The sequence below is a fragment of the Sciurus carolinensis genome, chromosome 10, assembly GCF_902686445.1.
Source record: "Sciurus carolinensis chromosome 10, mSciCar1.2, whole genome shotgun sequence".
In the NCBI taxonomy this organism is placed as follows: domain Eukaryota; kingdom Metazoa; phylum Chordata; class Mammalia; order Rodentia; family Sciuridae; genus Sciurus; species Sciurus carolinensis.
Window position 1 is genome coordinate 1,013,133 of NC_062222.1, and position 25,360 is coordinate 1,038,492.

Here is a 25,360-nt window from a genome sequence, read left to right on the forward strand (position 1 = left end):
TCATAGGAAAATTCGTACTGATAGGGATGAGTAAAACGATTTCGGAAGTTCAGAACAAGCCAGGTGGTGGCCATGCCTGCAACCCCAGGACTTGGGAGGCTGAGGAGGAAGGATCACAAGTCCCAGGTCAGCCTCGGCAACTTAGGGAGGCCACCTTTCAAAATGAAACGTGAAAAGAGCTGGGGATGTGCTGGGTGGTTAAGCATCCCTGGGTTCCATCCCCAGTAGAAACGAAAGTTCAGAACAAAGTTGGTTCTGGGTCACAGTGTTAAATCTCAGCTTCCTCGGCTCCCGCCAGGAACAGCCAAGGAAGGCCTGCTTCCTCAGTGTGCCCTGTGCCCCGCAGCCCTCGCCCCGTCCGCACACTAGAACTGACTGCGTGGCCTCTCTACCGTGCGGTCTAGGGCACAAGAGGCTCGGTGGAGAGAATAGGCACAATGCCGCCTCTGAGGCCCAGGACCGGGAGGGCGCTGCTGCCACGGCCCGCGGACCGGCCACCGCGCCTGCGGCCTTGCCAGGGGCGGACCCAAGCTTGCGGAGCATGGAGGGGGCCCAGCTCACGCTGGGAGCGCCAAGTCAGCTCTTCCTGCCGCTGTGAGCAAACGAGTGGACAGAAACTGGTCTGCCGGGGTAACGCCGGGACGAGAGCCAGCAGGACGCAGCGCCCGGGCGCCCCCAAGGTGCGCCCGGGCGCGGCGAGACCCCCATCGCGGCCCGGCGGAGGGCAGAGCCACCTGCAGGGGTACCGGCTTCTGCGGTCCCGCTCCGTGGGGGCGTCTCCGGGGCTGCGTGATTCGCGGATGGACAGTGGTACCTGAAGGAACCGGGCAGTCTGAGGAGTCCAGGTGACAGACCCAGGCGAGCTCTTTTCTGCTTTTTCATAATAAGCCAAGGGGAAAAGGTTTTAAAATAATAACTCACGCACGAATTCCAAATAAAGGAGGGACAGACCACGAACCGTGGACGTCAGGCGGTGGAGTCCCTTAGAGGTCTACCAGGTCCCTTGCCGAGAAGCCAGGCCTCAGTAGCCCAACAGGTGCCCAGCCAGCCTGGCCAGGAGCACCACCGCCCAGGCCCCCGGCCATGCCTGCTGAAACCAGGAAGGCAACCTTAGGGGTCAAGTAGTTCTCCATGTGTTACTAGCTCTGATAAGTACTTACTATTTTTATAAATTCACAAATCACTCATTTTTATAGAATTTTTAGCTTATGTCACGATGAAAAAATATTTAGACCTAATATTTTTGCAGAGGTTGAAACCAAGAACCAGTCTCCTTTAAAATCTGAGAAGCAGTAAGAAATACTAAGAAGAAAGAATCTTCACATTTGCAAGTTAGGCTTATTTCGTTTATCTTAGAGCTTACCCTAGATTAAATTTGCCTAAGAGCCAAGCATGTTTTGATCTTTACTTTTATCACTGATTTTTCGGCCTGGGCCAACAAGAGAGGCTTGTCCCTATGTATCCAGGAGCATGACTTCCTTGCAGTTAGTTCCTGGCCTGTTCACTGCATGTGCAGTTAGGAAGCTTCCTATGGAGCCCAGCTGCGGCCCTGGCCAGTGCCCTCTTGGGCCTCAACCTCTGAGCCCGCACTTTGGGAGTGCTGAGCTGCCATCAGTCCCCGGATGTCCGCCGCCAACACTGTGTCTCCTCCTCTGATTGAAACCCTCTTCTCTACCTCCAGTCAGTGGCCTTGCTCTGAGGCAGACTATCATGAGGCGCAGCACAGAGCTCCAGGCAGCCACAGACACCCGCGCTCTGAGAGGGAGCAGGCAGGAGCCCAGCAGGAGGGCCGCTGAGAGCAGGGGCGTCAGGAAAGGCCCAGGTGTGGCAGGAAGAGCGCGTCTGGGGGTGAGGCCGAGGCAGTGAGGACCGCCAAGGCTCCACAGCGACCTCCCCAGAAAAACCGTTCACACCTGAACTCTTAGACTGCCATTCTCTGAACAAGCAATGGCCAGCACAAGACCAGACCAGCCACCAGCAGGCTCGTCTGCCCTGGAGACGGCCCTTCCTATGCTTTGGTTTCCGAGACTGCAGGGTCTCCCTGGACCAGGATCCCTGAGCCAGCCACCCGCGCCCCACACACCCAGCGCCCACCAGAACGTCCCCGCACCAGGTAAGTCAAAATGTGGGGAATTTTCAGTTTGTTTTTAGCGATGTCAGTTAAAAGTTTTCACTAACTTCCCTATAATTCATTCAAAATAAATAGTATTGTGGGAACTCATTTTTTTTTCTATTTTTCATTCACAGAAATTGAACAAGAATTCCAAAATACTATTAATCCGAGTAAGCTCTAAATCAGAAGTGTGGTGCAGGCCAAAACCACTGCCACCCCACTGTGGCCCACAGGAGAGGGGAGCAGTGGATAAGAACGCTGTATACATGTGAAGCCAGGGCTCTCCCATTTCCTCCTCCACCTCCTCGTCCCACTCCTTCTTTCCATTGTAGCTGAGAGTGTAAAAAGATGACTAATTATTCCAGAATCCCTGTGAAACAAATCCTGAGAAGGGAGCCAGGGAAAGGAATCGGTTTAAGATGGGGTTAAAATGTAAGGCCAGGGAATGTGACTATTCTAACCTAAAGAAATTAGACTATTTTTATGCATAAGCAAAAACTCATGTTTTGACAATTCTGATCCAAAGATTTCATAAAATAAATGTAAAGTCTAAACACTTATGTGAAACAAACACCTCCTTAATAATGAGTTTTGGAAAAGCATATAATAAAAATTACTAATGAAAAATTATTATTCAAATGAGTTTTCCATGATTTTTGAATGCATGATATGTTACAAATACTGGCCATCAGTTGGTGAAGATTTAATAAGGTAGAATCTATTATGTGTCTGGACTTTCAAGGGAGGTAAACATTGCTTTGGTAGTACAATGCTTTTAAGATAATTTGTTTTAGGATTTATTTTCCTTTTAAAAAGGAAACTTCTTTTAAGAATAACAAAAATATCAAATCAACATCGATACTGACAGGTTCCTAAATTCAAGCCTGCTGTTTGGAGTGGGCTGTGGGAATGCCCGTCTGCGTGGGCCCATGTTTGATTGTGCACTGTGGAGCTAGGGCATGGTGAAGGAGCCTTTATCTACACAGACTTCAGACGGCGTTCACAGGTCTGTACTAACAGAGACCCTGCCTTCTCTGGGCCACCCTCCGCAGGGTCCAGCTTCTGTCCACAGCTGGGTCGCGGGGGTCCCTGCTCTGGCGGTGTCCTGCGTGGTTTCCTCTGTCTCCCCGTCTGTGGGTGCTGCTCATCTTCCCCCTGTGACATCCCTGCGACTCTGATGGTGGAGCCTCCACCTGTCCTGCGGAGCTGCCCCGGCCTCTCTGATGAAGGCTTTGGGTCCTTGGGTTTCCCCACACTCCCCCTAACAGACAGTGCGCCTCCTGGTGGCAGGGCTTTGACGCTGCTGACCTAGGACGTGCAGGAGGGAGCCAAGAGGCTTGGAGGGCACTGGGCCCCTCCGCCACACTGGAGCCTCCAGGCCCTGCAGCTGCTGGGCCGGCACGATGCTGCGGTCAGCTAGCTGCACAGCTGGAAATGTCCTCTTCGGTTGACAACAGCTAAGGTTTTGGTAGCCCAGATAAATCAAGAAAAGTTCTTATTTTGTGAAATGGTCCTCATTTTAGTGTGGCTTTTTTGGATTTTAACAGTTATTAAAGTTTATAGCAATAAGAGCAGTAATTCAAGTGAAAGGCTTGAGGGCTCCCAACCAGGAGAGGACACCATGAGGACTCCAGGATACAGGGCAGCTGACCTGACGGGGACTGAGACTTTAGAATGAGGTCCCCTGCAGGCAGCTCCTGGAGGTGGGTGCAGACACCGTGAGCACACACTCTGGCCATTGATACCTGCCACCGGCCACATGTGCTTGTTACCTGGAAAGACCCCCTAACAGCTGAAACGTTTTCGGGTCTTCTTTTTTCTTTGTGAACTCATATTTCCATTTTTATGTCTCCTTTTTATACTTGAATGTCTTCATTGATTATTTTATATTTTACTGTCTGAACATACATGTTACATCCCAGTTTGATTTTCTAAGACATTTCCTTTGATCACAAGATCTCAAGTGCTACCACTTTTCTGGATTGCATTATCATATTTACTATTAATAAGCAGTAGATCAAAACAACATGCGTTTATTATGACCTTTTATACTTTGGAATATAAGAAGTGCACGTCTTTTTTCTTGGATTCTTTATTTGGGACATTCGCCATGTGCAGAGAAGTTGGAACGAGGCACCGTCCACATCTCCACGCTGGCCCTTAGCCTCAGTTGGAACATTCTGGCACATTTGCTTGAAGAGGGTTAAGTACACAAGGCAGAACGCTGTGCCTGCCCAGTCCACAGCAGCCGCAGGGTTAAAATGAAATCCTGCAGTGCACTGGAGCTCAGCCGGCTCTGGTAGGATCTGCAGTCAGCCCAAGGTCTCTCACCTCGTCAGCCACCCCGAGGGGCCCTGTGAGAGCCCCTGACCCTCTTGCCTTTGCCCAGCCTCCGTCAGGAAGGGTGGAGACGGGCAACCCTGTGTGCCCATGTGGACTGCACCCTGCACTCCACGCTTCTTGGGCAGAGCTGGTCCGCCGGGGAGGTGGCCACTCTTCACTGCCAGGCGGGTCCTGATGTCCCCCGTCTGATGCTGTGGCACAAGCCGGGGCGACACAGCTCTCGAGGCTGTGTAAATCAGAGGTGTCGAAGCAGGGTTGCTTGTCCCAGTGCTTCTAGACGTCACTGCGCGATGAACGGGCTGCTTCTCTCTGGCCACTCTGTGCACCCGCCACCAGACCCTCAAACCCGGGTCCATGGGGGCCTCGCTGTGGACAGCCTCCTCCCACGCTTCAGTCCCCCGGTGTCTCCCTGAATTCCAAGCCCTTGTTGACAGTCTGATGGGTCTGCGTCCCCCTCCCTCTTAGGTGAAATTCCCTCTCTGGGCAGCAGATCCCTCGTGAGCCTCCCGTAGCTCATTACCAGTGGTGGTCTCGGTCACCGTCCACGGCTCTGCTGCCCCCCACGTCCTGCACTGCAGTGCTTTTAAGGACAGCCACAGTTGGACCTGAAGCGACCTGTGAGCGAGCAGGCCCTCGCGGGGATTCAGAGTGAGGACTGCCCGGAGAGGCTCTCCTCACAGCAGTGGGGCCTCTCCCTCAACAAGACAGCGGACCAGCGGGCTCACTGTGAGTTCCAGGAACCAAGATCCCTGTTTCTCTCTGGCAGAGGACGGCTGTGGGCGGGGCTCAGGCGGGGTGGGCGGGGCTCAGGCGTGGCGGGAGGCCGGGAGTTGCCTCTTGATGAACTTTGGATTTCTGGAGCCCAGCCGAAGGGCTCTTTTGCTTCAGTTGTGCCGTCGTGGTGGTTTGGGGTTTACAGAAATGCAGGGAGCACAGTCCAGCGCAGCTCAGGTCCCTCCACCTGCTGCTGACCTCAGTGGTCTTCTCCTCTGGCCAGTGTTGTCCTCTGACTGGGCTGGGGTGAGCAGGTTCGTGTGAGACGCCACCAACTTTTTTAGAAGAGCAAAAATAATCAGGAGCTGATGAAAAGCAAACTAAAGCAACCTGTCTTTAAAGGTTTCTCTACGAACCTTTTGCCTTAGGAAGATCAGACATGGGGATAGTCTTTTTAATTTTTCAACATTGCCTTTATCTTTCCCCACCCACATGCCGGGGAGCCGAGGAAGCAGAGTCTGTCGCTGGAGACGGCCTAACAGTCCTTCTTGTCTCCACCCCTTCATTGGCCCAGGTTACAGCCCTAGGAAGACAGGGCTGCTCACACCACAGTGAGTCCTAAGGGATCCTACGAGCACATCCCTGGTGCACTGAGAAGCTGTCACTAATGTTAAAATTCTGACTTTAAGAAGAAATACAGATAGTGCATTTGCCCAGCTTCAGGCAAAATCCCTGCTTCCCACTTAGTCCTGGGAAGCAGCTGGAGGCCGGCTGCTGGGCCCCGGGCAGCACCCTGTGTTTGCCTTCGTGAGGAGCCTCGGGGCAGGAGGGTGGCTCTGCAGCCCACCTTCCCTTCCCCACTGGCCTGGCCACCTCTCCTGTCCTGTGCATTGTCTTCGTGTCCTGCTCCTGTCCCCCCTTGCCCTCTCCAAGGTCACACTCGCTCCGTCCTCCTCTGCAGAGTGGCCTTCTGGAGAGAGCCCTGCGAGGAGCGGACGGCTGGTCCTCTCTCACCCTCCAGGAAGATCACTAAACAGAGATTTCAGATGCATTCCTTGACTGCTTCTTCTTGTAGTTAAATGAGCTAAGCTGTTAAAAAAAAAACAATAGAAAGTGCGTTTTTAGTAAATGTGAAATTTCATATTGAATTTAATTCAGAACAATGCTCAAAGTGTTTATTTTTCAGTATTTTCAAGGATCTGCAGAGCAATGAGTATTTTCACACACCTTATCCATCAGTTATGATTAGATGAACTCTGAGTTTTCAGAATACAAAATGTTTTTGTTTGACAGTCAATGTATGGATCATGTGTTTTGGTCATACATGTTATTGCTCTAAGTATATTTTATTTGTAACCTCTGAAAAGCATGTGGCAAGTCAGTACTAAGCACTCAGTAAGTCCTTGGCAGTCCAGACTGGTGCCCAGCAGGGAATACCCTGGTGGGACTTGAGGTTCTGGCCAGGATGCAGAGACTGCGGCTGCAGGCCCACCCTGAGCACCGGGGGCAGTGGGCAGACCTCCCATCACCTGGGTCTTAACTGGGAATCTCAGGTCTAATGCCAATTTAACTTCGACTTAGAACAATCATCCTGTGCTGCTCCAGAATCATCAGGTCGCTGCAAGACCCTACTACCAACGTGGTGGTGCTGGGTGTTGTGGGGCGCAACTTCAGAACAGACCGATCACCACTCAGAAGTCCAAATTTGAGAGTCTTTATTAAGCTGGTCAGCCGACTGTCTCACACAATGCCCCAAAAAATGGCTATTGGGAAAATAGCCCTGGCCACAGGGTTGTAGGGGTTCTTATACCAAAAATCACATTAATCATAAGTGTCTGTTGCTATGATTCAAAATTATAAACTAACATCATGAGATCATTGACAGAGGGGGAGGTGGGTCAAACTGACCCTTGCCTAGGTACAAACTAAAGAATGGTTACTAACATCCACACAATCACCATTCACATGGTACATTGTTTAGGAGCAATAGGAATCAAAGAGAGCAATTTTTCATCACATAAGAATTGTCATTTTGTATTACTAAACATGTCATGCTAAGTAACTGATGATGGGCACAGAGGCGGGGTGATCCCATGGGAGAAGCTCATTTCCTACAGAACACGGAGTCTCAGAGCAAAATGGAGTCTGTTTAGTCATTGTCCATATAGCCTGGCCCGTAACATTTCCATGGAGCCAATTCTGTCAGCCCATCACACTGGAGACGGCGAGTGGACATTATGACTTTGTAAAGGTGTCAGAGGTTCAGTTCCCACTGAGCTTGCTCTGAAGTTCCAAGAAATGTGGGAATGCATTCCCAGGTCATGTTTTCCCACGTGCCGTAGCCTAGATCTCTTCAGTGAGGATTCATCTGAACTGAAGTTTCTTTGGTTGGTCTGGAAAGGCCAGCTTGTATTCACAAGGCACTTGGAAAACCTTTTCAATCTAGATGTGTGTGCAGATGCAACGTATATTCCGTGAGCAATTTCATCAGTCAGTTTTCTTCATGAACAGTTGAAGTGAAAAGAGTGCCTGAATGTTAAAGAACACTGTTCAGGCAATCCCAGGAAGCAGCTGCATTAACCACTGGGAAAGCTGGCGCGGCAGGGTGGGCAAACGCCACTCTGGAATAGGCCCCCGAGTCCTTCACAGAACCTGTGTAATGGGGTGGCTTGCTTCCCACCTGCCAGGCATTGGGTGACTCACGGCCGTCCTGCAAGGACTCTGGGCCGTGGTGGCCTTCCGTGCCCAGCTGACACGTGACTGGAGAGCAGTGGCTGTTCCCCTACTCTCCTGTGTGGCCCGGCAGGAAGCATTCCCGAGAAGCTCAAGCCTGATGGGTCACTGGATTTATTGCTGGCAACTGAAATGGGAACGTTGGGACTCATTTCTCAGTGCGGTAGGTGTGAGATTAGAAGGAGTTACCTTTTTAATCCTCAGTCATCCTTGTGAAATGTTATCATCCTTATTTCTGTAGATGAGAAAGGAAAGGCAGCCTGTCCATAGTCAGTCACTGGGACGGACACAGTGGGTCCCCAGCAGCTGGTGCCACAGCTGATGTCCCCACTGACAGGACCCGTCCTCCAGGGGAAGCCCACCACGATGCTCTTGGGGGGCACCGGCGGGCAGTGCAGGTGAACACAGTTTAAGCTTTCTTCTGCTTAACTCACTGAGGTGTGAAATCACCCAAGGTTTTCATCACTGGGAATCAAAACTTAGAATGTTTTCATTATGTCCAATTTGAAACTTATGATGAAGTTTTATGTATTTAGTTCCACATGTGACTGAATTCAGAAAAGAATGTTTAAAATTACAGCGTCTTTTATAATGCTATAATTAATCCAGAACCAGTCTCCAAAAGCAACTCAATAAAAATATAAATAGCTTTTTAGTATTCTTTTCTTTCCTCCGGAGTGCTCATGATTCTGCTGCTAACCCGTGCATGCTTTGGAGACCCTGTGGGGAGCAACAGCAGAGCTGACGGTGGGCCCAGCAAGAACAGGTGTTAATCCGGAGTCCTGTCATGGACACGCTCAGGGAGCTGACTGGCCGGAGCACCGCCCGCCGTGCAGCACTGAGGCCTAAGAAGCTTGCGCTGTGCGGTCATTCCAGAGTCCGGCCTGGCCTCTGTTTCTGACAAACTCGAGTGTGAGCAACAGCTTGCAGAAAGCCTTCCCATCTTTGGAAGCACCATTTGAATTGTTCGCCAACTTTGATGGATCACCACGTGATGGCACTGGTGGAGCCACGTGCCAGTCAGGAGGGAGTGCAGGGTGGCGGGCCAGAGGCCTTGCAGGGCTGACCCCCGTGGGATCTGCTCACCTGGGCGTGCATGAGCTCTCCGTCTCCTTGATCTTATGTTGTTGGTTTCCGTATCTGGCCTGGCATCCGTCCTGTGTCTGTAAGCCATCGTAACTGCGGCTGCTCCTGCTTCAGCGGAGGCAGGGTCCTGAGGGCAAGTGCCCCTGGAGGAAGGCGGGTCAGGAGGGGACCGCCTGCCCTAAGAGCTCTCCCCGGCATCCGCATGGCTTGGAGCAGAATTCCGGCTTAGAGTTTGAAGCAGCCTGACCCAAAGTCTTCGTGGCTTCACCTAAAACGGCTGGACGCTGACTGGTGAAGGGAGATCCAGGACGGCTGGTTGCCGTGTGGATGAGGGGTCTGCACCAGGGTGTCGACTGTTGTGAGGTGAGCGGCCACCTTGGACGATCCGGGAAGAGGAGAGTGGCAATGGAATTTGATGCTCACCCCAGGACAGAGCCACAGCCTTCAGGTGGCAGAGACTCCTGTTTACCAGGCCTGCCTCCAGGACCCCGACCTGTGGCCATGACCCCTAACTCTGGGGACTGGACAATGTTTGTTTTTACTACTCAGTTGGCTCAATGTGGATGTTCACTGGAAATTAAGTAATGTATTGCAAGCTTGTCTTTCTGTCTTTTTCTAAAACTGCCCTGTGGAAAAGCCCCTTTGGGGCGGACTTGGAACCCAGATTGCCCTCCAGCCTTGAATGCGGAGGGATTGGGAAATGAAGATAAGACCCCTTGTCCTGATGTGCCCTGCTTTTATCCAAACAAAACCTAAAACCCAAGTACGGTGCCATTAAACTGGAGCAAATCAAAGGCTCCGCTCTGGCGCCTAAAACCACAGTGGTTCAGCGGCTGCCTGTGGGACACACAAGCAAACAAGCGAGGTCAGAAGCCCCAGCAGTCATTTCGGCAAGAAACCCGAGGCGTGCATGTGACCTGGAAGGTCTCTCATCTCCCTCTCTCATCTCATCCTCCCCCTCTCCAGCGAGCAGCGCTGTCATTGCCACAGTCCCCTGGGCACTGGGGACACGCTGGTATGTTGGATCTTCACTCTTCTCCAGCTCAGGGAAGTGAACTCCTTCCGTGCCCTCTGTCCACACGCAGGCCTGAACAGAACCACCTAGAAGCCATGGAAGGAGCTGTCGCACGTGATTCAGACATACCTGAAAACACAGACCACACCCCGGTCAAAGACAGCGTCCCCAGAGGATGGGCCATGAACCCTGAGTGCTCCTCCAGCCGAGCAGAGGTCAGGTTTCCTGCCAGAGTGGGACACAGCTATGGAGGTCCCGCGGAGAGGGTCCCTGCTGCTTTGAAGGACCGACACAACGCAGGCATGGTTCAGTTTAACAAATCAATAGAGCAGGTCTACACGTCAACTGCTTTAAATGTCTGGCCCGACACTTGCTCTCCTAGTATCCATGTGGACATTCGGAACCCTGAAACAAGCCTCCGTTTAAAAGGGTCAACCGCAGGCCTGCTGTGCTCAGTTCCTGCATTTCACTCACGGGGTGAAGCAGATGGTTAAACTCCTGTGAAAGAAACAAGAGCAAACCTGGAGCACTCGGTGCTGAGCTGATATCTGTTCCTACGGCATCTGTCTCGATGGCTTCTGAAGTTGCATATGGCAGCACAAAAGCAGATCCAGAGTTCTAACTTAAAATACTGAAACTATTGGAGAGAATCTCCCAAGTAGAGGCCACTGGTGAGGCCTCAGTTCCTCTGGCAACTCACGGTATTTTCACAGCAGGCAACAGCAGGGATTTACTTACATGTGTCACTGTTCCTGGGAGAACAGGTGTGGCTTTCAGAGATTTCACATGCTTTATGCAAAATAAACATGTCTAGAAAATTAAAACTCATAATCATGGTTAATTACTAGTGTTGAAACAAATTTGCTTTGTTTGTTTAGTAGGAAAGATTTCTCTCATAACATATGCATTACTTTATGAAATGATTCCACAGAAACCCCAGACCAAGGAAGGATTCCTGCGGCCCAGGCGCTCAGCAGGCGACTTGAAATGTACATAATTATGCCTTCTTGTTGGGGTTCTGAACTTGCCTCTGTACTGCATTCCTTGCTCTTTTTGTGAGCAGTAGACAATTTGGAACCGAAGGTCAGAGCTGGTAGGAAAGAAAACCAAGGGGCAAAGAGAGCGCCCACCCTCGCTCTGCTGGGTCCACCCCGAGCGGTGCCACCACCCCTGCACGCTCTGTGCTCGGGGGGGCACCACACCCAGCCAGGGGAGCAAGGTTAGGCTCATAGGCTCATCAGTGAGGGTGGCTGGACCGCTGGGCTGAGCCAGAGACGTACAAGCTCCCATAACTAAAATATCACCCGACAGGACAAGCCAGGAAAGCTGAAGGCTTCCTGCCATGACACTGAACTTAATTCAGAAGAAAAGAGATCTGTTGGCATGGCAGGTCGATGGCTTTGATTTAGAAAAGAATTCATCCACCAAGGGCTTATTTATGCTGTTTATTTTCTCAAAGTCCCTCCAAAAATGGAAAGCTCTCTTCTTGAAAGAATTACACGGCCTTTGTGTATCCTCTCATCCCTCTTCCTAGTGTGACATGAAAAATAAAGAATTAATGTGTTCTGTTCTGGTAAATGTCTGTTTTGCAAAGCCCAGGCATTTGTATATTCACACGGAAACATGCGAGTTTTATTTGAAGTGGCCACACTCTTGCCTGAGGAAACGTGCAGAATATTTTGATCATGGTGTTTATAAGGAAGTCGGACACTTCAGCCAGTGAAGAAGTATCTGGCCTGTGGTATAGTCGCAGAAGGGCCCATGCCATGCATGTGCTGAGGGCAGGTCCCGTGGCCAGCAGGGAATGGCCCGGCCGCCCACCGGGTTGTGCTTGCTCGCTGTGCGCTCCGGAGACTCACAGGCTACATGAAGACAGGAGGGAACACCGCCTCTGTCCGTAGATTTGCAGTCTTCGCCTTCTGGGCAGCTTACATTTGACGGGAGCTCAAAGTTTCAGAGGATCCACTAGCCCAGTGAGGGGCACCCCTGGTCTCTCAGTTAAGGAACAGACCCCACCCACGGTGCCCTGTTCACAGCCAGCTCTGAACCCCGAGGAGGACCCTGTGAATGGAAGGCTGGGTGCCCCTTTGTGCCTCTTAGGAGACTGAGGCTCGTGGAGGTGATGGACCTACTACGTTCACAGCCTAGTGCCCCCGGAACACACGGCCACCACCTGCTTCCCTGTGCCAGGCTGGCCCGCTCTGGGGAGTCAGGTGCCCACAGAACCCCATGCCAGTCAGCTTCTTTCACTTACAAGAAACCAGAAATGTGCTCAAAGTTTTAAAGGAAACAAACCAATGACGTCTTCCCAGAATCCAGGATGGGGGGACCGCAGGGCTCTTGGACGCTCTGTCTCCCGCTTCTGCGGCTGGGCCTCGCCAGCTCTGCACCTCCTGCCCAGCAGAGCTTCTTCCCCCAAGTGCGGGACTGGGGGTGTCCCATGGTCGCCTGGGACTCCAATTGGCAGAGCTCCTGCTGTGAGGCCAGGACTCCCGAGAACAAGGTGGCGGAGCTTAGGAAAACGACCGGCAGGTCTCAGGAGGAGTGAGGCCTGTTCAGTGGACGCTGTCACTGCTGGCCCAGCAGACCGGCGGCCGCCAGGGTCACTCAGGCCCTGAGGTCTCCCTGCTGCGACGGGAAACTTCATTTCTCTGAGAATCAGGAATTTTACTTGCACGTTGCTGTTGCATATTTATGAGCAACGGGGAGAATTTGTTAGCTATTAAAATCTCACACTGATACTGCAGAGCTGATGACTGCAGATAACTTCACATTTTGTAGTTGGTAAAGTAATTTCAGTTTCTGAACTATACGTGAATATTTTTAAAGACATTAGAAAGACTTTTACGAGGGTATTCTCCATGGGGAAGGAAATGAAGGCCATATTCTCGATGGCTGGTCACCAGAGTCTGTAGCGGTGATGTTCCAGAAAGAAAATGAAGGGACATTAGGACGGTTTTCTCTCACCAGGAAGATCGTAAACACGTGAGAGATGAAAACCTCTCATAGATGATTTTGTTTTTCATTATCTCTAGGCAATAGTAATTGTTTTATTTTTCAGTTGGTTGACTTAAGGAAAAGAAAACAGAATCTGTTTGATAATTCCTGTGGACGACGCCCTCGGGTGTCCTGCAGGGACAGGCAGTTCACGAAGCTGGTCCTTCGCCTGGGTCCCAATGACGCCTGAAGTGCCACCGGCTCCCTAACAGTGGTGCAGCTGCTGGCAGGGTTGTGTGGATGGTGTCAGTTCCCAGGGACATGGAGCAGGTGTGGCCGCCATCGGGCTGGCCCAGGAGGAGCAGGCCCGTGTCCCAGTCTCACCCAACACAGGGCACTTGCCCAGGGAAGAGCCGTCTGCGGTCGAGAGGAGCTTTATCCATCTGGATCTCATTTGTGTTCTCGTCCAACAGTTTGGGTTGAGTTGCACTTTCACAGCTGTGTTTCTTGCTGGGTGATGTCACTGTGGCGCCCAGGGTTCCCTCCCATGGGACCTTTCAGCTCTGCACACCTAGGAAGGAAGGTCACGCCTGTGCCTGGAGTCTGTGCACCAAGCCCCGCCTCCGCCGGCTCTGGGGGCTTTCAGGGCACTGGGAACATCTGCCTCCAGTGTGTCTGTCGTCTGAGGTCGAGGACACAAGCCAGCCGTCCCGGCCCTCATGGTGCACGACTCCTTCATCCAATAGGTTTCCAGTCCATCATCTATGTCTCATTCAGACGCCAGCAACTCACCCCCTGGTGGACTGAGATGGAATGTTTTATCTCAAACAAGGATTTTATGAAGTTGAACTTAATATTTGTATGGATTCTTTGCAAAAGAAAATCCAGGCACCAAAAAAAAGTTGAAAATATGATGAATACATCTTCAGCTACTGCTGCTCATTTAGAGAAGTACATACTCTAAAACAGGAGAAAGAGAAAGAGCATGAGTACACTTTTCGCACCTCCATGCCTGAGCGTATGGTGGACGTCAGCGGGCTAGCATCCGGCTGAGCCTCAGAGCACAGCCAGGTGGAGCAAGACAGCTCCGTGGAGCCTCCAGGACACAGCGAATCACAGTGACGCTGTCACATCTTGTGGGGCACCATAGCTCTTCCTGGGCGTCACAAACTGACTCAGTTGACCACCACATCATCTCCTCTCACCCTTGGTTGGAGTCTGGTGAGGCAGCTGGAAGACCACCAGCACTTTACAGCTGAGAAGACAGGCTCAGAGGGATCGGAGTGGCCAGCCTGGGTCCCATCTGACTCTATCTTACTCAGGCTCACCATGTCAAGCCTGACATAGTGTCCAGGGTCCTGAGAAGGTGGTCACCTGACCAGCTGCACTCCCGGCTGGTATCTGGAGGAGTCCAGACACTGAGCTGTATTTGTGACCACAGTTTGGAAAAAACAAAAAGCATGTTTGAGCTGCATTGGAGGTGACAGGATTGAGGTACTGGGAAGGTCTGGAGATGAGTGAGTGGCTCCTCTGCTACAGGGTGGCCAGCAATTCAGGCCTTCTCCAAAGCGTGAGCATTTGGATTACATTGCTTTGTAAGTGACATATACAAATAATCAGAGAAAGTCAGATAATTCAACAAGATTTATTGTTTTTTTAAAGAAATTCCTCCTGTCCACTGTGGTCCCCAAACTTACACCTCGAAGTGAGGGATTTTCAACTTTTAGATGTTTAGTTGCTTCCTCGTTTGGCACTAACTCTGCATTTCTAAGTACCTCTTACGGTATCCCAATTTCTTCATCTCCTCTCTCCCTGGCTGGAGAGGAGACCCAGGCTTCCTTCCCACCGGTCGACCTCTGCTTTCACCCACACCGCCCACTCCCAGGCCCCATCTATGCACACACGGTCCTGGTCCACACACGGTCTCCTCGCCCAGCCAGTCTGGCAAGGCACCACGAGGGTGTGCTGGAGATGCAGGTGTGGCGTCGCTGTGGTCACGCGCAGCTCCGCTCCTGGGCTTCGCTCTCCGCCTTCACCCGGCGCCTGTACCTGCTTGAGTCTCTGCTACCCGCGCCCACCGGCCCTGGCTGCGCCCTGAGAGCGGCTCCGCCCAGTGATTCGGGGGGGATGTGCCAAGCGTAGGCTCCTCCCCAGCTCCATCGCCCGCCCTCCTGTCCTCCCTTCCCCCGCCGCCCTCCCGCTTGCCCCCCTCCAGTTCCATCGCCCCGCCCTCCTGTCCTCCCCTCCCCCGCCGCCCTCCCGCGTGCCCCCCTCCAGCTCCATCGCCCCGCCATCCTGTCCTCCCTTTCCCCCGCCGCCCTCCCGCTTGCCACCCTTCCAGTTCCATCGCCCGCCCTCCTGTCCTCCCTTCCCCCGCCGCCCTCCCGCGTGCCCCCCTCCAGTTCCATCGCCCCGCCCTCCTGTCCTCCCCTCCCCCGCCGCCCTCCCGCGTGCCCCCCTCCAGCTCCATCGCCCCGCCATCCTGTCCTCCCTTCCCCCGCCGCCCTCCCGCGTGCCCCCCTCCAGTTCCATCGCCCCGCCCTCCTGTCCTCCCCTCCCCCGCCGCCCTCCCGCGTGCCCCCCTCCAGCTCCATCGCCCCGCCATCCTGTCCTCCCTTTCCCCCGCCGCCCTCCCGCTTGCCACCCTTCCAGTTCCATCGCCCGCCCTCCTGTCCTCCCTTCCCCCGCCGCCCTCCCGCGTGCCCCCCTCCAGTTCCATCGCCCCGCCCTCCTGTCCTCCCCTCCCCCGCCGCCCTCCCGCGTGCCCCCCTCCAGCTCCATCGCCCCGCCATCCTGTCTTCCCTTTCCCCCGCCGCCCTCCCGCTTGCCACCCTTCCAGTTCCATCGCCCCGCCCTCCTGTCCTCCCCTCCCCCGCCGCCCTCCCGCGTGCCCCCCTCCAGCTCCATCGCCCCGCCCTCCTGTCCTCCCCTCCCCCGCCGCCCTCCCGCGTGCCCCCCTCCAGCTCCATCGCCCCGCCATCCTGTCCTCCCTTTCCCCCGCCGCCCTCCCGCTTGCCACCCTTCCAGTTCCATCGCCCGCCCTCCTGTCCTCCCTTCCCCCGCCGCCCTCCCGCGTGCCCCCCTCCAGTTCCATCGCCCCGCCCTCCTGTCCTCCCCTCCCCCGCCGCCCTCCCGCGTGCCCCCCTCCAGCTCCATCGCCCCGCCATCCTGTCTTCCCTTTCCCCCGCCGCCCTCCCGCTTGCCACCCTTCCAGTTCCATCGCCCCGCCCTCCTGTCCTCCCCTCCCCCGCCGCCCTCCCGCGTGCCCCCCTCCAGCTCCATCGCCCCGCCCTCCTGTCCTCCCTTCCCCCGCGGCCCTCCCGCGTGCCCCCGTCCAGCTCCATCGCCCCGCCCTCCTGCCCCTCTTCCTCGGCCCTCCCGCTTCCCCACCCCGCTCCTGGGGCAGTGTCCCGGGCTCTCCTGAGCACTCGCACCCCGGGGCACGGGCTCTCCTGGCGCTTGCCGGGAGTCCCCTGGACCTGGAATCCAGGCGGAAGGCCTCTTCCCTGCAGACCTCACTGTGCCCTGGTGTCTGCTGCGGTGAAAAGCCTCAGCTCTCCAGTGGCCAGGACGCATCTGTCCTCCCTGGGCGCCCTCGGGCTGCTCCCCTTATCTCCATACTCAACAATTCCACATCGTGGGCACTGGCAAGGGGGCATTTTGGCCTCCTCTTTGCTGAGTCCTGACGGGACCTTTCGAACTAGAAGTCGGTATCTAAAACCTCCAGGAAGTCAGCTGACAACAGCCACACACGGGGGTGGCTGGGCAGGGGCGGGAGAGCGGCAAGGGGGCGGCTGCAGAGAAGGTGGCCTTAGGCAGGGCCGGAGGAGGAGGATGAGAGCCACTTTGGTGTCTGGAGAAGAGGGTTGGGCCCCGGGGACAGGCACTTGGAATACTGGAGCAACAGAGGAGTGCCCAGTGGAGGGAAGGGTGTGGAGATCCCAGGCCCGTCCTGCTGTAGTGGCGCCCGCTTGAAAGTGGAGCGCTGCCGCGACCCAGAGCAGCCCAGCCTGTCAGAGAACACTGCATGGGCTGCTGGGCCAAGCTGGGGGTCTCCGCGGGAGGGAGTGAGGAGCCGCCCACAGGTACAGACAGCAAAGGCCATGCCAACGGGCGCGTGAGCCTCGCTGGACACCAAGGGCCTGGGCCAAGGGCTCTGTGCTCCTCCTGAGGCAGAAGTGCTGGAGGCGCCGCTCGGTGCATACAGCAGTCCCAGCCCCGACCCCAGACACCGCCAAGTCCTACTCCTGTCCCCGCTGGAACACCTGGTGCCCACAACACACTGAAACACACAGTTGTGGATTGCTTATACACCAGCAGCCGGCTGGAAGGGAGTCGCAAGGAAGAAGGCTGCGACTCGTGTTTGACGCCAGAAGCTGCCCATCATCCTGAGTGCTCAGTGCTACTCCGGCCACACTGAGCTCAGCAAGTCAGTGCTGGCAAGAAGGAACCTGGCGGAGGAGGACGAGGGACTGGGGCCAAAATCTTGCTGGCCCTTCCAGCCCAAGGGCGTGCCTCCCCAGGGGACCCCGCTGGGGCAGGTGGGACAGCGCTCTCTGCTGAGGGAGCGCTTAGGGAATCGAGTGCGTGCTGTCCCTGTGGTGCCCAGCCCACACTTCCTCCTGCTCACCAAGAGCTTGCCTCTCACAGTGGCAGGGCCCCAGGCCTCTCCCTGCGTCTCTTCGTCTCTCTGTGTCTCTGTGTCTCACTCTCTGTGACAGCCTGAGGTTGGAATACACATTAAACAAAAGGAGAGCACAGCTGCTCACCGTGGGACCTGCATGTGTGAACCAGGGATCATCAGCGCGCCTTGCTGTTCCTTCCAAGGTCACAATGCACAAAACGCTTAATGAAATGACTCTTTGCTGAGCCAGTAAGACAAGAATGAGCCAAACATGGCTTATGGGCCTGTAGCAAAGTACCACACCACACCTTAAGGAAGGGACCCATCCTCGTCCAGATAATCCTACGTCTGGCTCTGCAAATAATGTATGTCTGCTCCTCTAGCTCAGCAAATTGCAGCATGGCTTTGCGGGGCAGGGTGTGGTTTGGACATGGATGCATCTGGCAGCGGGTCTCATTCTTCACTGGTTTTGATTATATGCAATTTAGTTTAATAGCAGAGCTGCGCAGATTTCAGATTTAGCCTTGGTGTGGCTCCCATCACAACACGGCAGAGAGAAATCACAGTGGGTCCTCATGGACAAGGTCAGGGCAGGCCGATGGTCATCTGCAGTCTGCTGCAGACGCAGAGCGTGGAGGAGGAGGTGGCTGTGCTGAACTCCACGCTCTCTCCACTAGATGCGCACGCACCGCAGTCATTTTGAAGGCAATGGAGGCGGGTGAACCACGAACTCTTTCATACCCAGTTCAAGCTTCCAGTCTTTCAGGGTTCCATGCTGCAAATCACTGACGGAGATTGAGGACAGACTGACCGCCCTGCTTTAGACGCTCACTAATCTGCTAGATAGTGGCTAGGGACACCAGCAGGGGCAGCGTGTCTTTGTCTGTGTCTCCACTAGAGTGAAATGAGGTGCTTTTTTCCAGGATAGGACTGAACCCAGGGTTCAGTGAGACAGAGACTCACCAAGTCGTCCAGGCCGGCCTCAGACGTGTGACCCTTCTGCTTGGCCTCCCTCGTCACTGGGATTACGGCGTGACCACCTCACCTAGCAGCTGGAAGGTGCTCCTCAGGGCCGAGGCAGTTCCAGAGCTCTTCTAACTCAGTTGCCTCAAACGGTGCCGGGGCTCACTTGTTCCACTGAGTCAGTTAATTAACATTTTTGTGAATTAAAAAATTCCACTTGGTACTCTAAAACATTTTTTTAACTGACTTTGAGATTGTGCTATAATTCACTTACCCGTTCTTCACTGGATGGACATTAAGCACTTTCTAAGTTTCTATCTATATGAAGATAACATTTTTTCATATCCTAATAGTGCTACCTCTTTTGTTCATCTAATTTTGTTTAATAAAACAGAACTTACAGAATCATATGGAGTCACAAAATTGCAGTAAAAATTCTTAAATGCTAAGCTAAATGAAATGTATCTGAAGTTGTATGTTTAAACCCAGAGTTGGCCTTTGCCCTTACATTGGTAATCTTATTCTGAAGAGATATAGTCTCATTTTTACTTTACTAAGAGATCTCTAAACTCGAGATGTGACACAAAATTTAGTCAAGGTTCTTTGGAATTGACATGTGACATGGATTGTCAAGTACTCCTAATACTTGCAGTTCCCAGCACATGAAAGATACTTATTTACGTGTAGTATGTCTATTCTGTGTGCTGTTGGTTTAGGTGAGCTGGTGTTTTGATTGGAGTTTTTATGTTTATTTATAAAACAGATCTATCATTCTCCTTAACAGCATGGCCTTTGTGAGTCTCTGATCACAGAAGACTGGCTAAGTTCACTGAGAACGTTTATTTAAATCCTTCTTATGCCTGGAATGTTTCATTTACATGCATTTAAAATGTTTCTTGCAAGCTTGAAAGAAACCAGCCACAGAGCTTTTGAGAACTACAGATTCCAATAGCTGAGCACCTGGAAAGGTTTCCCTCATTCCATGGCCGCCATCCTGAGCCCAGCGCCACCTGAGGCCCTCAGTTCATAGCCTGTGGAACTGCACAGCTTGGTCTCTTCATCTCATGACTCTGAGCCCTTGCTCTGCTGACCAGCAGGCCAGTTTCCACCAGGAGCACGGAGCACATGTGTCCCCACCTGGTGTGTCCTAGAGCACCCTCCTGAAGGTCACAGCACACTCCGAACATCTCACAGAGCAGATCTCCCAGAATGCAGAGCAGCCGGCAGGGAGGCTGGGCATCTGCCGCAGCCCCCGCCCGCAGCCTGTCACTCCCATCAGCGGCCATGTCTCGTCACCTTCCAAGCCAATGTGGCTCTGGTCTAGCAGCAGGCCCATGAGGACCCTGCTCCAGGTGTGCCAGCCGAGCAAACCGGGGACCGAGCCAAGGTGACCCAGCTCCCTGCTCTGCTGGAGCCCCGCAGCAGAGGGACACAGGTGCCGCTGGGTGGACCACGGCACAGGAAGGGTGCCATCTCCGGGGCCACCTTCTGTGCGGGTCCTGTGAGCAGGACTGAAGGCCAGGGACACCCTCCTCTGCCCACATGCGCTCCTGGGTGTCCTGCCAACCAGGCCGGGACAGACTCGGCGCGTGGCAGCTCTTCCTTCTGCCTGGTCTCCCCAGTGGCTTCCAGCCTGTGGAGATGCTGCCAGGTCAGCAAGAAGGGATTGTTGAGAGGCAGTGGCTCTCCTGCCAGGTGGATGGCCTGGCCAGGGAGACACAGGTTCACGTGGTCAGCTGCGGTGCCCGGGACCTGGGAGGCAAGTGGCAGGTTTGACGTTTATCCCTCAGCAGAGGAGACATTGCTGTTCCCTGGACTGATGGGGAGTCGAGGGGTGAGTCACGGCGGGAAGCTGCACCTTGGACGCCTGGTCCCTCTGCCCTCCTCCACTGGGCTCAGCGCCCCTGGCTCCTGCCTCGCTGCTGTCACGCAGGCTGCATCTGCACTGGGTGCACAGCAGTCCCTCCTGACACAGGCCAGTCCCAGGAGCCGGCGTTGCTGAGGACACTGCCTCCCAGTTTTCCCAAGAACTCCCTGGGGAAGCAGGCGAAGGGTGTGGCAGGGGCCGCTGAACAGCCCACCTGGTCTCAGGCTACGTGTTGCCTTGAGATGCTGTTCAGCGCAGAGACCCCTGACGGCAGCCAGCATCTCTGCTGCTCTGGAATTGCTAACGACCGAGATGATAGCAGGTTTCAATGTCATGTGGGGTTGCTTCCCCCTAAGAGTTTCTGCTGATATGGGAATTGCGATAAAAGCAGCCCTTCAGTGCAGGAGGTGACCTGCTGCTGCCCTGGCTCATCCAACTAGCTGTGGGGGCTGCAGGGAGCAGGGGCTCGAAGGGGACACCCAGAGGGGACAAGGAGGGAGCCAGGGTGCTGGTGTCCAGGACGCAGAGCACACAAGAGTAACAACCACACACACCACATGTGTACCAACCACACACACCACACGCACACGTGCAGGTGGATACACGACACTCACACACATATGCACACACATACATGTGTGTACACATAAACACACTCACAAACATACACATAGACACACACATACACTCACACACAACATTCAACACAGAAACACACAGAAACACATTCACACACATACACACATATTCCCCCACACATACACACATACATGTACACATATGTACCCTCCCACACGTAAGCACACATTCATACAAGCACAGAGACATGCAAATACATACACATGTGTACACATACACATACACAGACATGCACACACATACACATGTACGCACGCACATACAGACATGCACACGTATACACGTGTACACACACTCAGACACATACACACACAGACATGCACACTCATACTCGTGCACACGTACACACGCACTCACACACACACACACACACACACACACACACACACGCTGAGTGTTTAACAGATGGACACAGTTTTCCAGGGAGACAGTGAACTCACGGGTGTCCTGACTGGCTGGCTGAGTCATGAAGAAACTTCTGTTGCAAGTGAGGATTTCATCTTTTCATGAGATATTTGGGGAAAGAGAGGTAAATAGAGAAAACTAGTTGTGGATTTTTAAAAGGTTTTCATATGCTGTAATTAAAGAAGGTGTCCTTAGGGGCTGGGGCGCCTGCCACCACATGCTATGTTGGCCTAGAGAGCCCCAGTGTCCCCCAAAGTAAAACGTGATGCCCTGGACAAGGGCCACATGGTGCACGCAGCTCCCACAGGACACCAGGGGCCCCTGAGGGGCCTGGCTGGTTTTTCTGTGTGGTTCCCAGCAAACTGCAGATGGACAGCGACATGTCGGCTCTGCACCAGACCCGGCTGCAGGACTGGCCACCTTTCTGAGCGTATCCTAAGATGAACCTGGTTAATCCAGCCAGAGGAACTCACTGCTGTCCTGACCACAAACACCAGACCCAACTGCAGCGCAGGAGCTCACTCCAGTCGGTGGGCCCATGCAGGCGGTGAGTCCCCCTCCAGTCCATGAGTCCCCCTCCAGTCCATGAGTCCCCTGCAGTCCATGAGTCCCCCTCCAATCCATGAGTCCCCCTCCAGTCCATGAGTCCCCCTCCAGTCCATGAGTCCCCCTCCAGTCCATGAGTCCCCCTCCAGTCCATGAGTCCCCCTCCAGTCCATGAGTCCCCTGCAGTCCATGAGTCCCCCTCCAATCCATGAGTCCCCCTCCAGTCCATGAGTCCCCCTCCAGTCCATGAGTCCCCTGCAGTCCATGAGTCCCCCTCCAGTCCGTGAGTCCCCTGCAGTCCATGAGTCCCCTGCAGTCCATGAGTCCCCCTCCAGTCCATGAGTCCCCCTCCAGTCCATGAGTCCCCTGCAGTCCATGAGTCTCCTCCAGTCCATGAGTCCCCTGCAGTCCATGAGTCCCCCTCCAGTCCATGAGTCCCCTCCAGTCCATGAGTCCCCTCCAGTCCGTGAGTCCCCTCCAGTCCATGAGTCCCCCTCCAGTCCATGAGTCCCCCTCCAGTCCATGAGTCCCCCTCCAGTCCGTGAGTCCCCCTCCATTCCATGAGTCCCCCTCCAGTCCATGAGTCCCCCTGCAGTCCATGAGTCCCCTGCAGTCCATGAGTCCCCCTCCAGTTCATGAGTCCCCCTCCAGTCCATGAGTCCCCCTCCAGCCCGTGAGTCCCCTCCAGTCCATGAGTCCCCTGCAGTCCATGAGTCCCCCTCCAGTCCATGAGTCCCCCTCCAGTCCATGAGTCCCCCTCCAGTCCATGAGTCCCCCTCTAGTCCATGAGTCCCCCTCCAGTCCATGAGTCTCCCTCCAGTCCGTGAGTCCCCTTCAGTCCGTGAGTCCCCTGCAGTCCATGAGTCCCCCTCCTGTCCGTGAGTCCCCCTCCAGTCCGTGAGTCCCCCTCCTGTCCCTGAGTCCCCTGCAGTCCATGAGACCCCCTCCAGTCCATGAGTCCCCCTCTAGTCCATGAGTCCCCCTCCTGTCCGTGAGTCCCCCTCCAGTCCGTGAGTCCCCCTCCAGTCCGTGAGTCCCCTGCAGTCCATGAGACCCCCTCCAGTCCATGAGTCCCCCTCCAGTCCATGAGTCCCCTGCAGTCCGTGAGTCCCCTGCAGTCCGTGAGTCCCCCTCCAGTCCATGAGTCCCCCTCCAGTCCATGAGTCCCCCTCCAGTCCCTGAGTCCCCTGCAGTCCATGAGTCCCCTGCAGTCCATGAGTCCCCCTCCAGTCCATGAGTCCCCCTCCAGTCCGTGAGTCCCCTCCAGTCCATGAGTCCCCCTCCAGTCCCTGAGTCCCCCACCAGTCCATGAGTCCCTGCAGTCCATGAGTCCCCTGCAGTCCATGAGTCCCCCTCCAGTCCATGAGTCCCCTGCAGTCCATGAGTCCCCCACCAGTCCATGAGTCCCCTGCAGTCCATGAGTCCCCTCCAGTCCGTGAGTCCCCTCCAGTCCATGAGTCCCCTGCAGTCCATGAGTCCCCTCCAGTCCATGAGTCCCCCTCTAGTCCATGAGTCCCCCTCCAGTCCATGAGTCCCCTGCAGTCCATGAGTCCCCCTCCAGTCCATGAGTCCCCTGCAGCCATGAGCCCCCTCCAGTCCATGAGTCCCCTGCAGTCCATGAGTCCCCTCCAGTCCGTGAGTCCCCTCCAGTCCATGAGTCCCCTCCAGTCCATGAGTCCCCTGCAGTCCATGAGTCCCCCTCCAGTCCATGAGTCCCCCTGCAGTCCATGAGTCCCCCTGCAGTCCATGAGTCCCCTGCAGTCCATGAGTCCCCCTCCAGTCCCTGAGTCCCCTGCAGTCAGTGACTCCCCTGCAGTCCGTGAGTCCCCCTCCAGTCCATGAGTCCCCCTCCAGTCCATGAGTCCCCCTCCAGTCCCTGAGTCCCCTGCAGTCCGTGAGTCCCCTGCAGTCCATGAGTCCCCCTCCAGTCCGTGAGTCCCCTGCAGTCCATGAGTCCCCCTCCAGTCCATGAGTCCCCCTCCAGTCCGTGAGTCCCCTGCAGTCCATGAGTCCCCCTCCAGTCCATGAGTCCCCTGCAGTCCCTGAGTCCCCCTCCAGTCCATGAGTCCCCCTCCAGTCCATGAGTCCCCCTCCAGTCCATGAGTCCCCCTCCAGTCCATGAGTCCCCTGCAGTCCCTGAGTCCCCCTCCAGTCCCTGAGTCCCCTGCAGTCCATGAGTCCCCCTCCAGTCCATGAGTCCCCCTCCAGTCCCTGAGTCCCCTGCAGTCCGTGAGTCCCCTGCAGTCCCTGAGTCCCCCAGAAGTGGTTCCTGGCGTCCTGGGTCTGGCTGCCTTTCCTCCCTTGGCTGCAGCTCCACAGGTTTTCCCACCAGGACGGCGTGTCCTGAACAGCAGAGGAGCAGAGCTGGGTAAGGAGGTTGCCTCAGCCACGCCCTGGACAGGCCCAACAGCTTCACTCTACGATCCCATGGCTGACCTTTGAGGAGTGCTGGGCAACCGGCCAGCAGGACTGGGTCCACGTCAGGGGCACAGGGTCTCGGGAGGGTCTTGCTGCCCAGTCGCCTCCAGGCCTGGAGGCTCGGTCCTCCCTCCTGACAGAATCACTCCCACGCGCCTCCGGGTCCTTGTTTTACCAGTGACTTCACCCCGGGGGCCCGGGACAACACCCATGTGGTCCCTGAGATCCGCTGGTGTTACCCTGTGTTCCCCGGAAGCCCGACTTGTTCTGCTGTGCTTCTCGTGTGTGTGTGCGTGTGCATGCGCGCGCACCTGCTTGTGTTAAAATGACTGTGAAGCAGGGCCAGGGCACTGGAATCCTGAGCCTGAAACAGGAAGCAAGCGGGCCCCAGGCAGAGCAGCCCTGGAGGGAGATGGACGATCCTGGAGGCAGAGCAGGCCTGGGTCCGCCCGGCCCACCTGCTGAACACGGGACTGTTCAAGCCACCTCTCAACTGCCTGGGCAGCGCTTTCCGGAGAAAAATATCACAGTGGTCTTTCAGTCTGCATGCGCAGAGCTGACCCAGCTCCAGTTTCAGAAAGTCCTCCTCCATGTGGAATGTCGAAAGGCTCCCCGGGACCTCACCTGCGCAGAAGATGCTCCCAGGCCTCTGGCAAATGAGCACACTCCACAGCAAGGCCCAGCGACCGCTTTCACCCTCGATTCCTTCGTGATTTTGTAATGAACTACTTTTTAACATCAGAAAAAGTTTGAGTTTTATGTTTGAATAGAGGAATATTGCAGTATCTGTCATTATTCTGTACTATGTAAGTGGTTTTTAAATTTTACACTTTTTCACTAAAAGATGGTGGTTTTATTGAAATGTTTTCTTTCTTTGACATGAAAAATGAAAGCTATGCTCTTTTAAGAGCTTGTCCTGGGCAGGCTCTGGCACTATGATGACCATGATAGATGGTC